We start from the raw sequence: 14,062 nt of genomic DNA on the forward strand, positions 1-14,062 counted from the left end.
TAAGGTGTCTGCCAGTCCTGCTCCGAACTGGCAGTGCTTTGATAACTTGCGTAGTTCCGTAAGATAGTCAGCATTGCTCTCATCTTTGTGCTGGTTTCTTTTCTGGAACTTGAATCTTTCTGCTATCAGCAGCGGTGTAGGGTTTAGGTGTTCCTGTAAGATATTAACAATCTCTTCAAAACTTTTCTCCATTGGTTTAGCTGGGGTAATTAAATTCCGCAATAGGCCGTACGTTCTCGCGCCCATCAAATTTAATAATACCAACGCCTTCTTTCCATCGGCCACCTCATTAGCCTTGCAGTACACTTCAATTCTTTCCACATACGTGGTCCAGTCTTCTACCTCGTTGTCGAAAGCAGTGATACTGCCACTTTTTGGCATCTTGGGTGATTTAAAATGGCGCCTCCCACGCTTTTTCTTCTTCACCAATGGATTAAAATGGCGCCTCCCACGCTTTTCCTTCTTCCCCAATGGAATAAAATGGCGCCTCCCGTGCTTTTCCTTCGTCCCCTTGCTGCCACGCTGCTCCTAGCGTTCTGCAGGGTAATGGCGGCGACCCGCGACTTCGGCGCATCTCACTTTTCCTTCCCCTTGTTTTATTTTCGCTACACCGCCCGGTTCTTGAGCACCGACCGTGCCCTGTGCGCTCCACCCTCTCTCTCTCTCTTTTCCTCCCGACGACGCTGCACGGCCCCTTTGCAGAGCCGCTCGATTGAGCTCGAGCCCGCCGCAGTCCGGAAGGGTCAGCGCACTACCTGCTACCAGCACGATTTGCTGGAACACCTTGACTGGGGAGCCAAGCCCAGCTCTCCACAGCCTCTCCTGCAAATCTCCGAACTCCGATGAGTCCTTGGGCGGTTGCCCGCGGTCGATGCCTGTTGTTCTGACTTCGACCTCCAAGAAGCTTCTTCGAATGAAAGATCCCCGTGAGGTGATGCAGTACTGCAGGTGAGTTCGAACCTGTTCGTCGCCAATGTAGTGTCCGAGTATAAATAATACACGGACTGCAGGAGAACAATAATAACAGGTATTTACTGAACAGAGGGTAACTTAAGACTGAAATACAGAAGCCTGCTATGGCTTTATATACAGGGGTGGTCACTGCCGGCACTGCAGTATAGAATCAGTTCTTCTCTTAAAGGTACATACACAACAGGTATTATTGAATTTGATGGGCGCGAGAATGTACGGCCTATTGCGGAATTTAATTACCCCAGCTAAACCAATGGAGAAAAGCTTTGAAGAGATTGTCAATATCTTACAGGAACATCTAAACCCTACACTGCTGCTGATAGCAGAAAGATTCAAGTTCCATAAAAGAAACCAGCACAAAGATGAGAGTAATGCTGACTATCTTACGGAACTATGCAAGTTATCGAAACACTGCCAGTTCGGAGCAGGACTGGCAGATACCTTAAGGGATAAGTTTGTCTGCGGGCTCCAGAGTGAAGGAACCCAGAAACGACTACTTTCGGAAAAGGACCTTACGCTAGAAAAGGCTTTCAGCGTGGCAGTATCCTACGAAGCAGCAGCACGGGGAGCTGTGGAAACACAACAGAAACCGCAAGAATATAGCACCAATGAAATGGCATATGGAGCAGAAAAGTGCTATCGCTGCAGCAGAACAACCCATGACCAGAAGGATTGCTGGTTTAAGGACAAAGTATGCAGGCAATGTGGAAAAGTGGGACACATAGCACGAGTCTGTAGGTCGGGAAAGAAAACCAACACTAAAAGAACTACTAAGGAAAAGTACAAGAAAGTACAAAAGATGACGGACAGTAGTTCAGAAGATCAGAAGAGTGATAATGACTCCGGGAGCAGGAGACTAAGTTGTCTAAAGTTACACAACGTGATCGCAAAGGAGGATCACCGAACCATTTGGGTCACCCTCATGATAGCAGAGTCCCAAGTAAAGATGGAATTGGACACAGGATCAGCCCTAACTGTCATGAATCGACGAGACTATGAGCGGCTATTCTCACACATACCCTTGAAGGACACGTCCATTGTCTTGAAGACATATACGGGGCAAAAAGTCTACCCCAGAGGAAAAATAAGGGTGCCCGTTAAATACAACGGCAAGGAAACACAGAAACTGTATCTATATATACTACAAGATGGAGGACCACCATTATTGGGACGTGAATGGATCCAAAAAATACAATTGGATTGGCATTCCATTCAGGCGCTAACTGTGGCTGACAAAAAGGATGACGATGTCACACCTGGACGACTGTCAAAAATTCTAACTGACATGAAAGAGGTGTTCCAGCAAGGACTTGGGACTCTAAAAGGCATAACGGCAATGATAAAAATTGAAGATAACGCAAACCCCAAAATTTTTAAGGCCAGACCGGTACCGTATACGATCCGCCCAGCTGTCAAAGCAGAGCTGGAGAGTCTGGAGCATTCGGGTGTGCTGTCCAAGGTGGACTGGAGCGAGTGGGCCACACCCATCGTTCCTGTAATGAAGAAATCATTGAGCAGCACGCCTGGGGAGCCGAAGAAGGTTCGCATCTGTGGGGACTTTAAGGTAACTGTGAACCCAGTCCTGCACACAGTACAATATCCACTTCCGCGGATAGAAGATATTTTCGCCACACTATCTGGAGGGAAACGCTTTACGAAGATTGATCTGGCCCAAGCGTATCTACAAATGGAGGTAGAAGAAGCATGTAGAAAATACCTCACGATAAACACTCACAAAGGTCTTTACCAGTACAACCGACTGGTATTCGGGGTAGCATCAGCCCCGGCTATTTGGCAGAGGGTGATGGAACAAGTCCTGCAAGGGATCCCGGGGACCCAGTGTTATTTGGACGACATCCTGGTTACGGGCGAAAATGACAGTGAACACCTTGCCAACCTGGAGTAGGTGCTCACTAGATTACAAGAATATGGGCTACGAGCCAACTGCCCCAAATGCGAGTTTTTCAGGAAACAAATCTCGTATTGTGGCCACGTGATTGATGAAGAGGGGTTACATAAGTCGCCAGACAAGATTGAGGCAGTAGTCAAGGCTCCAGCACCGGAAAATGTGTCGCAACTGAGGTCGTTCCTCGGGTTGGTGAACTACTACCATAAGTTCTTGCCAACTTTGTCTACAATTCTGCACCCACTGAATGCCCTGCTGCAAACTGGAGTAGCATGGAAATGGAGTGATGAGTGTAAGCGTGCCTTTCAGAAATGTAAATGCCTAATCACTTCAAAAGAAGTATTGGCCCACTACAATCCAACACTACCGATTCGGTTGGCATGTGATGCGTCTCCCTACGACATTGGAGCGGTGCTGTCGCACAAATTCCTTGCCGGTTCAGAGAGGCCAATAGCCTTTGCGTCATGCTCGTTAACCTCAGCCGAGCGTAACTATGCCCAGATTGACAGGGAGGTCCTCAGCCTGGTGTGGGGGGTGAAGAAGTTCAATCACTATCTGCACGGGCAGAAATTCACCTTACTGACTGATCACCAGCCTCTTGTCTCCATTTTTAACCCAAAGAAAGGCGTTCCGGTGATGACGGCGCAACGGCTGCAAAGATGGTCCCTTTTTCTAGGGGCACATCAGTACGACATAGAGTATAAGGGTACGAAACAGCATGGAAACGCTGATGGGCTGTCGCACCCGCCGCTGCCTATGGTGGAGGAAACACATGCAGTGGACCCTGTTGAGATATTCCATGCGACCATAGTCGAATGTCTACCTGTTACAAACTCAAGTATAGAGAAGGAAACCCGAAATGACCCAACACTCTCTCGGGTCTATGATTTGACAGTGAAGGGATGGCCAGCACGTGGTGACTCACTGTTGCCAGCATTCTCACCAAGAAGAGAACAGCTGTCAGTGTGCCGGGGGACCTTGATGTGTGGATCCCGAGCGGTAATTCCACTCAAGTTGAGAGATAGAGTGCTCAATGAGCTGCATGAGAGTCATCTGGGAGGGGTAAAAATGAAGAGCCTAGCCAGGGCGTTTGTATGGTGGCCGGGAATCGATAAAGAAATCGAGGAAATGACCAAGAGATGCATAGGATGCCAGAAAGACCAAAACGCTCCACCACAGGCCCTGCTACACCCATGGGAGTGGCCCTCATCTCCATGGCAACGGGTACACATTGATTTTGCTGGTCCATTTATGGACTCAATGTTTTTAATCGCCGTGGATGCACATTCGAAATGGCCAGAGGTCATCAAAATGTCCTCCACCACCACGGAGAAAACTATTGCAGTCCTATGGACCATCTTCGCCAGGAATGGCTTGCCAGAACAGATTTGCTCCGACAATGGACCACAGTTTGTGTCCGCGGATTTCTGGAGGTTTCTGAGGAATAATGGGGTAAAGCATTACACATCTGCCCCATATCAGCCAGCCACAAATGGATTGGCTGAGAGGTTTGTTCAGACCTTTAAAAAAGCAATAAAGGCGATGTATAACGACGACATACCACTACAACACAAGGTGGATAATTTCTTGTTTGCTTACCGGAATGCGACACATGCAGTCACCAACCAAGCTCCAGCCATAATGTTCTTTAACCGAAGGTTAAGATGTCGCCTGGATTTGCTCAAACCAAACATAAGACGAGATGTTGAGGATAAGCAATTCCAGCACATCAATGAGAAGCCAACCAGGAGCTTCAAGATAGGGCAACCAGTCTTGGCCCGCGACTACCGAACAGAAAAATGGCAGCCAGGAATGATATGCACACAGCAGGGACCACTAATGTACACAGTGGACGTTGGAGAGAGCATCATGAGATGCCATGCTGACCAGATTCTAGAGTCACAGGAACAAGTCAAACCCATACCACGAGCATACGCACCTGGTGATGAACCCGAAGTATAGGTTGCGTCTACCTCAGAATCAGTGGTATTGGAAGCTGACGAACCAACCAATGACAATGAGCCAGAATCGACTCCGCCGCAAGAGCAGGATACTCGAGAAAGGCGCTATCCAGACAGGATTCGGAAGCCTCCTCAAAGACTGAATTTATAAATGATTACTTTCAGCTGATGTATATAGTACCGAGAAAATTGTAATTGTAATTAGTTATTATTTAATTGTTAAATGAATGTTATGTATGGTTTTTCTAAAAGGGGAGGAATTGTTGTGTATGTACCTTTAAGAGAGAACTGCTTTTATACTGTAGTACCGGCAGTGACCACACCTGTATATAAAGCCGTAGCAGACTTCCGTACTTTCAGTTCCAGCATACCCTCTGTTCAGTAAACACCTGTTATTACCGTTCTCCTGCAGTCCGTGTTTTATTGGTACGCGGACACTACACCTCTTACTGACCGTACCACTGCTCTATGCCACCTGGAATAAAAAGAGAAGCCAACTGATGTGCCTTCAATAACTCAAAGACAAGGAATTTAAAGGATTCAACTAAGGCTTTTAATCACTAAGAACATAGCAGCATTACAGGTCTTCCCACATCGGGCGTCTGGTAGGAATGACTCATCCAGCTCCTGAGACCTTTATATGGCAAAAGACAGGGGCGTAGCCAATACACACAATAGGAACAAAAGGGGGCAGTTCACACAATACAAGCAGGTGAAACACACAGGTAAAACACATAGGCTGATGAAGGCATATATTTCATCACATTCACCCCTTCTACAGATTTAGTTTGTCCGGGGGTGTGATAGTCCTTCCTGAACGTCGCAACAGTACCTCGGGTTCCGACCGGGAGTCCGTGGTGCCGTCCTGGGCATACCCATGTGCTGGGGTTGTTGCAGGTACTGCTGGGGGTGGTGAGGATACCTCTGGGGATGGTGGAGGTTCTTCTGGGGGTGGTGGTGATGGGTCGTCGTCGTCGCTTCCTGCCGAGGCGAGGTCCTTTATGGACACGGTGTCTTCACGCCCGTCGGCGTGCTTGACGTACGCGTACTGTGGGTTTGCGTGGAGTAGGTGTACTGCCTCCACGAGGGGATCCGTTTTGTGGCCCCTCACATGTTTCCGTAACAGGACTGTCCCTGGGACGGAGAGCCACGAGGGTAGGGATACTCCTGAGGTTGATTTGCGGGGAAAAACAAACATCTTCTCGTGAGGAGTGGCGTTAGTAACAGTACACAGTAGCGACCTTATCGAGTGGAGTACGTCTGGAAGGACCTCCTGCCAGCGGGAGGTGGGGAGGCCTTTAGACCTTAGTGCTAAGGTGACCGCCTTCCACACTGTCGCGTTCTCCCTCTCCACTTGCCCATTACCCCGGGGGTTATAACTAGTGGTCCGACTCATGGCTATCCCCTTTGACAGCAGGTATTGGCGCAGTTCATCGCTCATGAACGACGCCCCCCTGTCAGTGTGGATGTAGTTGGGCATGCCGAACGTGCAAAACAGGTTGCCGAGGCACTTGATGACCATGGCACTGGTCATATCTGGGCAGGGGTAGGCGAACGGGAAGCGGGAGTACTCGTCCACAATGTTGAGGAAGTACACATTGCGGTCGGTGGAGGGGAGTGGTCCCTTGAAATCTAAGCTCAGGCGCTCGAATGGCCATGTAGCTTTGATCAGGTGGGCTCGGTCGGGCCTGAAAAAACGGGGCTTGCATTCCGCACAAGTGCGGCAGTCCCTGGTCATAGACCGGACCTCCTCAATGGAATAGGGCAGGTTACGGGATTTTATAAAGTGGAATAGCCGGGTGACCCCCGGGTGGCAGAGGCCATTGTGGAGGCCCTGTAGCCTGTCCCCCTGGATGCTGGCACACATCCCTCGTGATAGGGCGTTGGGGGATTCGTTGAGGGCCCCCGGCCTATATATTATGTCGTACTCAAACATGGAGAGTTCGATCCGCCACCTGAGAATTTTGTCGTTCTTGATCTTCCCCCTCTGTTTGTTGTTAAACATGAAGGCTACCGACCGCTGGTCAGTAAGCAGGGTAAAGCGTTTGCCGGCTAGGTAGTGCCTCCAGTGCCGCACTGCCTCCACTATGGCCTGGGCCTCCTTCTCTACCGAGGAGTGCCTGATCTCGGGCCCTTGGAGGGTTCTTGAGAAAAAGGCTACGGGCCGCCCATCCTGGTTGAGGGTGGCTGCTAAAGCGAAGTCGGACGCATCGCTTTCGACCTGGAAAGGGATGTTTTCGTCCACTGCCCGCAGTGCGGCCTTCTCAATGTCGTGTTTAATGCTGTTGAAGGCGGCGTGGGCCTCGGCCATGAGCGGGAAGGACGTTGATTTCAGGAGGGGACGGGCCTTGTCGGAATAATTGGGGACCCATTGGGCGTAATAGGAGAAGAACCCCAGGCACCTTTTCAGGGCCTTGGGGGTGTTTGGTAGGGGTAGCTCCTGTAGGTGGCGCAATCGGTCGGGGTCCGGACCGATTTCCCCGTTTTCCACCACGCAGCCCAGGATACAGAGGCGTGTGGTGCTAAAGACACACTTATCCTCGTTGTAGGTGAGATTGAGTCTGAGGGCGGTTTTCAGAAATCTCACGAGGTTCGAGTCGTGGTCTTGCTGGTCGTGGCCGCAGATGGTGACGTTGTCTAGTTATGGGTAGGTGGCTGTTAACTGGTTCTCATCGACCATGCGGTCCATCTCCCGCTGGAAGACCGAGAGCCCGTTCGTTACCCCAAAGGGGACTCTGAGGAAGTGGTAGAGACGTCCGTTCGCCTCGAAGGCGGTGTATGGACGGTCCTCCAGCCTAATGGGGAGCTGGTGGTATGCCGATTTTAGGCCGATGGTGGAAAACACCCAGTATTGCGCGATTTGGTTAACCATATCCGCTATGCGGGGCAGAGGGTGGGCGTCTAGCTGGGTGTATAGATTAACCGTCTGGCTATAATCTATCACCATCCGCTTCTTTTCGCTACCCTTAACTACTACTACCTGGGCGCGCCACGGGCTGGTACTGCATTCGATGATACCTTCCCGCTTGAGTCTTTCTACTTCCGACGCAATGAACCGTCTGTCCTCCCAGCTGTACCGCCTTCTCTTGGTCGCTATGGGTCGACAGTTGGGTGCGAGGTTGGCGAACAGAGAGGGCGGCTTGACCTTCAGGGTAGCCAGACCGCACGCTGTGAGGGGCGGCTGGGATCCACCATAGGTAAGCGTGATACTTTGGTGGTGGCACTGGAAGTCCAGACCCAAGATCACGCTCACACAGAGATCTGGCATTATCAATAGTTTGAAATCTCTGTAATCATTGCCTTTTACTGACAACATAACCGCGCAGAAACCTGTAATTTTTGAGGTATGAGTCTTATCGGCCATGGCGATTTTGCCCTGTGTGGGGACTATCGTTAGTGAAAGTCGTTTTACCAGGCTAGGATGAATAACGCTTTCGGTGCTCCCGCAGTCAATCAAGCATTTAACCTTGTTCCCGTTTACCTCTATGTCCATCATCGATTTAGACAACGGATGCGGCCTGGACTGATCCACTGTGATCGAGGCCACCAGTGGGTCCTGGAGGTCCGTGTAGTCGGGGCAAGATGGTGGACTCCATGAGGGTGGACAAGATGGCTTCCAAGATGGCCGCTCCCACGGCGCGCACGCGGCGGTGGTGGAGTTGGAGGCAGGGTTCCCTCTGCAGACTTTGCTGAAATGTCCTTTCTTCCCGCATTTAAAACAGGTGGTGCCCTTCGCTGGGCACAGATGCCTGGAGTGTTTGTCCTGGCCGCAGAAGTAGCATTTTGGGGAGCGATGCATTTACGCAGTAGTGGGGCTCCTGGGTGGAGGCTGGGGCTCCGATGGTGCTGGGCTGGCCTGAGACCTGGGAGGTGAAGATGGCTTCCAAGATGGCGGCCCCCACGGCGCGCACGAGGCGGAGTGGGCCGCGTGGCCAGGGGAACAGGATTCAGAGTTCCTCTGGGCCATATCCAGCGATTGCGCTATATCTATAGCCTGTTTTAAGTCCAGTCCCTCCTTTTCAAACAGTTTCTGCCGAATATAACTTGAACTGAGGCCCGCAATAAGGGAGTCTCGAATCAGCTCCTCCGTGTACACGATGGCAGACACGGCCTTACAGTTACAGTCTCTGCCCAATACTTTTAGGTTTAGTATAAAGTCCTCTAGTGACTCACCATGCCGCTGCGTGCGAGTAGTCAGAAGATGCCTGGCGTACACCACGTTTATTGGCCGCGCGTAGTGGGCCTTCAGGATGGTGCAGGCCTCCTCGTAGCTGGTGGCATCTTGGATGAGGGGGGAGACCCGATGGCTCACCCAGTTTCGCAGGGTTCCCAGTTTCATGTCTCCGGTAGTGGTTTCGGCTGCGGCTATGGCAGTGGATGAGTTTGCAATGAAAAATTCGAAGCATTGGAACCAGTGTCCGAACTGTGTGGCTGCGCCTGAGGCGTGGGGGTCCAGATCCAAGCGCTCTGGTTTCAGGAGTCGATCCATCCTGGTGTTTTAGTGATTAAAATTGATGTGCCTTCAATAACTCAAAGACAAGGAATTTAAAGGATTCAACTAAGGCTTTTAATCACTAAGAACATAGCAGCATTACAGGTCTTCCCACATCGGGCGTCTGGTAGGAATGACTCATCCAGCTCCTGAGACCTTTATATGGCAAAAGACAGGGGCGTAGCCAATACACACAATAGGAACAAAAGGAGGCGGTTCACACAATACAAGCAGGTGAAACACACAGGTAAAACACATAGGCTGATGAAGGCATATATTTCATCACACCAACACGCTCCTTTTATTCCTGCATCATGAAGCTATACCAACTCTTGCTTTGCCTGTTTCTCCACCCAACACTTGGTACCATGTTGCTGCCCTCTTACCGGCTCCCTCCAAGCATACTGCAAGGACATTTGGACTGCTGCTTTGGATACTGCTGTTATCCCAGCCATGGCATATTGCACATAATTATTCACAGGAGATGGTACCTTTAAATACACATGGAGATCACAGCTTCTGGCGTGCATACATTAATTAAAAAACTTACCATTCTTCATCAGAAGTTGTCCATATAATAACCCTACCCATTGTCTTGCAAATAACATAATCCTTCTGCATCTACCATAAGGCGTCAACTGGTGCTGGTGCCTCTAAGGCCCAGATTCCCACTCCTTAAAGGCAACAGCTCGTCCCTACTGGGTGTGGGGCCTAATCCCAGATTCACTATTTGCTGCTTCGGGTGTTTAACCATTCTTAGAAACCGCTTCCTCTTCCCTCCCTTGCCCCTCCTCCTGTTTCAGCTGAAGACTCCACGTGGCCTTGACACTCCATGTGCAGGAGATCGACTAGTTATATATGTAGAAATCTTGAGCCTGCTGCACACCAGTCACAATCCAGATGTCATACTGTGTTACAGGTGCAAAACAAGCTTTAATTTTTATAAAGAGTAGTTGGGTGCCGTAGTTGACCTCTGCACCTGGGTCAGGAAGAGGACCCACCAGCCAGGGCTCCTGCTCCTGACTGGTATTCAGTGACCTTGGCTTGAATTTACGCATATGTGAATATTAGGTGAGAGCAGGAGCAGACTTTGTTGCGATAGCCTCTATAATCAGATGCCTTGCCAATGTGCAATGTCTTGGCCCATAAACAAAGAATAGTCACCGGGGCAAATCAGTGAAACGCTGCCAGCAAACGTGCACTTCAGAAGAGGAGAGAATATTGGAGGGTCCCTGTTCTGTGTTGTTAGCTGAGCCCTGTCGTGATGACAAAGGAGCCATTACAGTTGATCTCGACGTCTCTGAGCTCAGTGGGGGGGGGAATTACCCAGGCTTTCTCCTCCTGATTGCTATCCTGTGACTCCTGCTGGGAATGCATTTATGTGCATGTTGACGGAGAACGGCGTCAAACTCTGCTACGATGCCCTCCAGTGTTCATGTTTGAGCCGAGACAGTGAGGCCATTTGAAGAAGGGGCACTTTGGTGAAGTAACAGAGGAGTGCTGGTGTGGAACGGTACCCCAGCTTCAATCACCGTCATGAAAGGAGGGCAGAGAATGGGAGGAATAAAAAAGATAAACTTGGGTAGTTAAAATTGGCAGCACTAATACTTATGCCACTGGATCACCAATAACATAAGCACCACTTACATTACAAACATGTATTAGATGAGCACTGGTGATCACAAATCTATTGGAATCAATGTTTGTAATGTTATAATTACATATGCCTCATAAAATGTCCCCACATGTAACTACAGCATAATCCCTAAAATTGCTGCATTACAGTGAACAATCATACACTGCAGTGCATATTTCTGATCAGAGCTCCATATTACAGCAATAAAAACAGAAAATGCTGGAAATACTCAGCAGGTCAGGCAGCATCTGTAGAGAGAGAAACAGAGTTCATGTGCCAGAAATTCGGGTCGGGGGCTTCCCGTGGGTGCAAGCCCCCGGCCTGCACTTACCTAGCGCGCCTGCCGTTGTGCTTTGGGCCCGCATGGGATTCCGATCCTGGGCCTCCTCCAGCTGCCGGCGCGCAGTGCTTGCGTATCCCGAAGCGTCCCCTGGGATCACGTGGGCCATGGAGAGCCAATCGTAACAGGGAATATCTATTCATAGATTTGACAGGAAGACCTGTCAAATCTATGAATACAGTTCAGCCCCAAAACCTAACTAAAACTTCAAATACATTTTTTTTAAATCACATTTTTAAAATAACTATAAATTACATAAAATAACTATTTTAAACAATAATTTAAATTTTTGAAAAAATTAATTACAGTTTTTAACAGGGCTAAAAATAAACTTACCTTTCTTTAAAGTATTTAAAAATAATAAACCTGTGGGAAAAATGTCTTAATTTTACTTAATTCACCACTTACCTTGTTAAAAGCTGGCCTTGCGACTGCTTTTTAAATGCGCAGCTGCTGGAGACTTACCCTCCTGGAGAAACCTGTAAAAAAACGGAAGATCCAGGCGTACGCGCGGCCTCTCCAGCACATGCATTTGACCTGTGAACCCCTTCCTTCAAGGGAACGGAAGTTCCGGTTTCCAGCGTATGCGCAGTGCATGCAAGAAACCGGCACTTTCGTTGGCCCTACGCATGAGTACCCAACGCGTACTCACCTGTGGGGACCCGAATTTCTGGCCCAACGTTTCAGGTCGATGAACCTTCGTCAGAACTTGAAAAAGTTGGAGATGTAAATCCTGTCGGATAGAAGAGCAGAACTTCTTCAAGGTGAGCATTCCTAGAAAAGAAGTGGCAGTGAACCAAACACTAATACAAAAGCAAAATACTGCGGATGCTGGAAATCTGAAATAAGAACAGAAAATGCTGTTTTTATTTCAGATTTCCAGCATCCGCAGTATTTTGCTTTTGTATCCATATTACAGTAGTAGGTCATATCAGGCAGAAGTGGGCAGAAATGGTCATCAATGAACCTCTGCAGTCTTATACATCCTTAGAGTATTATTACCAGTATTATGACCACGCTCAATCAGCTCCGATGGACAGGTCACATTGTCCGCATGCCCGATACGAGACTCCCAAAACAAGCGCTCTACTCGGAGCTCCGGCACGGCAAGAGAGCCCCAGGTGGGCAGAGGAAACACTTCAAGGACACCCTCAAAGCCTCCTTGAAAAAGTGTAACATTCCCACCGACACCTGGGAATCCCTGGCCCAAGACCGCACAAAGTGGAGGAGAAGCATCCGGGAAGGCGCTGAACACCTCGAGACTCTTCGCCGGGAGCAAGCGGAAGCCAAGCGCAGGCAGCGGAAGGAGCGCACGTCAACCCAAGCACCCCACCCACCCGCCCCTTCAACCACCGTCTGCCCCACCTGTGACAGAGACTGTAGGTCCCACATTGGACTCATCAGTCACCTGAAAACTCATTTTTAATGTGGAAGCAAGTCATCCTCGGTTCCGAGGGACTGCCTAAGAAGATTACCAGCTGTACAGTACTCCATATGAGTGTTTGATTTTGGTGTTGATTTACATTTTCACAAAACAGCTTTCTGAGCACGACAAAAGTGATCTTTCTTCTTTAATCTGTCAAAATAATGAGGTTTCTGATTGAATGTAAAATAAAAATGATTAACAATCCTGATAAATAAATCAAGCAACCTCAAAATATCCCTAAGATATTATAAACAATAATTAGTACATACCATTGTTCATACCTTATTCAAACAGTCGCATGACTGTCTGGGGGATATTTCTCATTATATAGTGACCCATTCAGTGGGCAATGACTAGGACTGTAGCCTCTCTTTTCTCTTCCTTTCTCGATGAAGCCATTAGATTTGTGAGCAAGTGTTTGTGTTCTAACTGACAGTAAATACTTGGTTTATTTATATCATGGATGGTTATGGGGTTGTCTTGGTGACCTTAGTTGCCATTCTGAAAGCCAAAATTAAACACAAGGAAGGCTTAGTTCACAGAACCATTGACTATGGTGTGTAAGTGTATGCAGGAGATGAAAGAGATTAAAGTACAAATTTCAGACAAAATAAACTGCATGAAAAATGCAAGTCCACCCAAAGAAAATATACAGCTTCAGACTGAGTGATATTAAAAATGTTTTATTTGTTCCTATATACTCTTAAAGAAAGTTATTGTTCAATGTTATCAGTTTTCTTCATGCTTAGAAACCAGTGAAGCTGCCTCACCTGACACTGATGTATTTTTTTTTCTTAACATTTGCTCATGGCTCTAGACAAACAAAAGCCAAGCCTAGTTGCCCAGCAAATGTTTCCTGGCTGTTTTATTTTCCATTAAACATAAGCAAAAGGCTATAATTCATTTAGAGTGGCAGCAGTGATCTTCAGCCTGTTCATAAATAATTGCAGTGTATGCTGAATGCATTTATAAGTATGATGATTTCTTCACTGCTGAAATCTAGATACAGTACAACAGAAAAATTAAACATTAGTTTCCATAGTGAGCAACCTCACCCTATAAACCAGGCCAACTCTGCACAGTAAATTCCCATTGAAATTAATAGAGATTCCTGAAACTCTTAAAGTTAAGAAATTTAATCAAACAGGACAGCCCTCTTGGCTGTGACTGAGGCATTGAATCAGAACATGACAAAAGCACACCCAGCCCAGTCGATCCTGCAAAGTCCTCCTCACTAACATCTGGGGACTTGTGCCAAAATTGGGAGAGCTGTCCCACAGACTAGTCAAGCAACAGCCTGACTTAGTCCTACTCACAGAATCATACCTT

This window comes from Somniosus microcephalus, chromosome 6 (genome assembly GCF_052327205.1).
Source record: "Somniosus microcephalus isolate GS21.2 chromosome 6, FLI_Smic_1.0, whole genome shotgun sequence".
Lineage (NCBI taxonomy): Eukaryota > Metazoa > Chordata > Chondrichthyes > Squaliformes > Somniosidae > Somniosus > Somniosus microcephalus.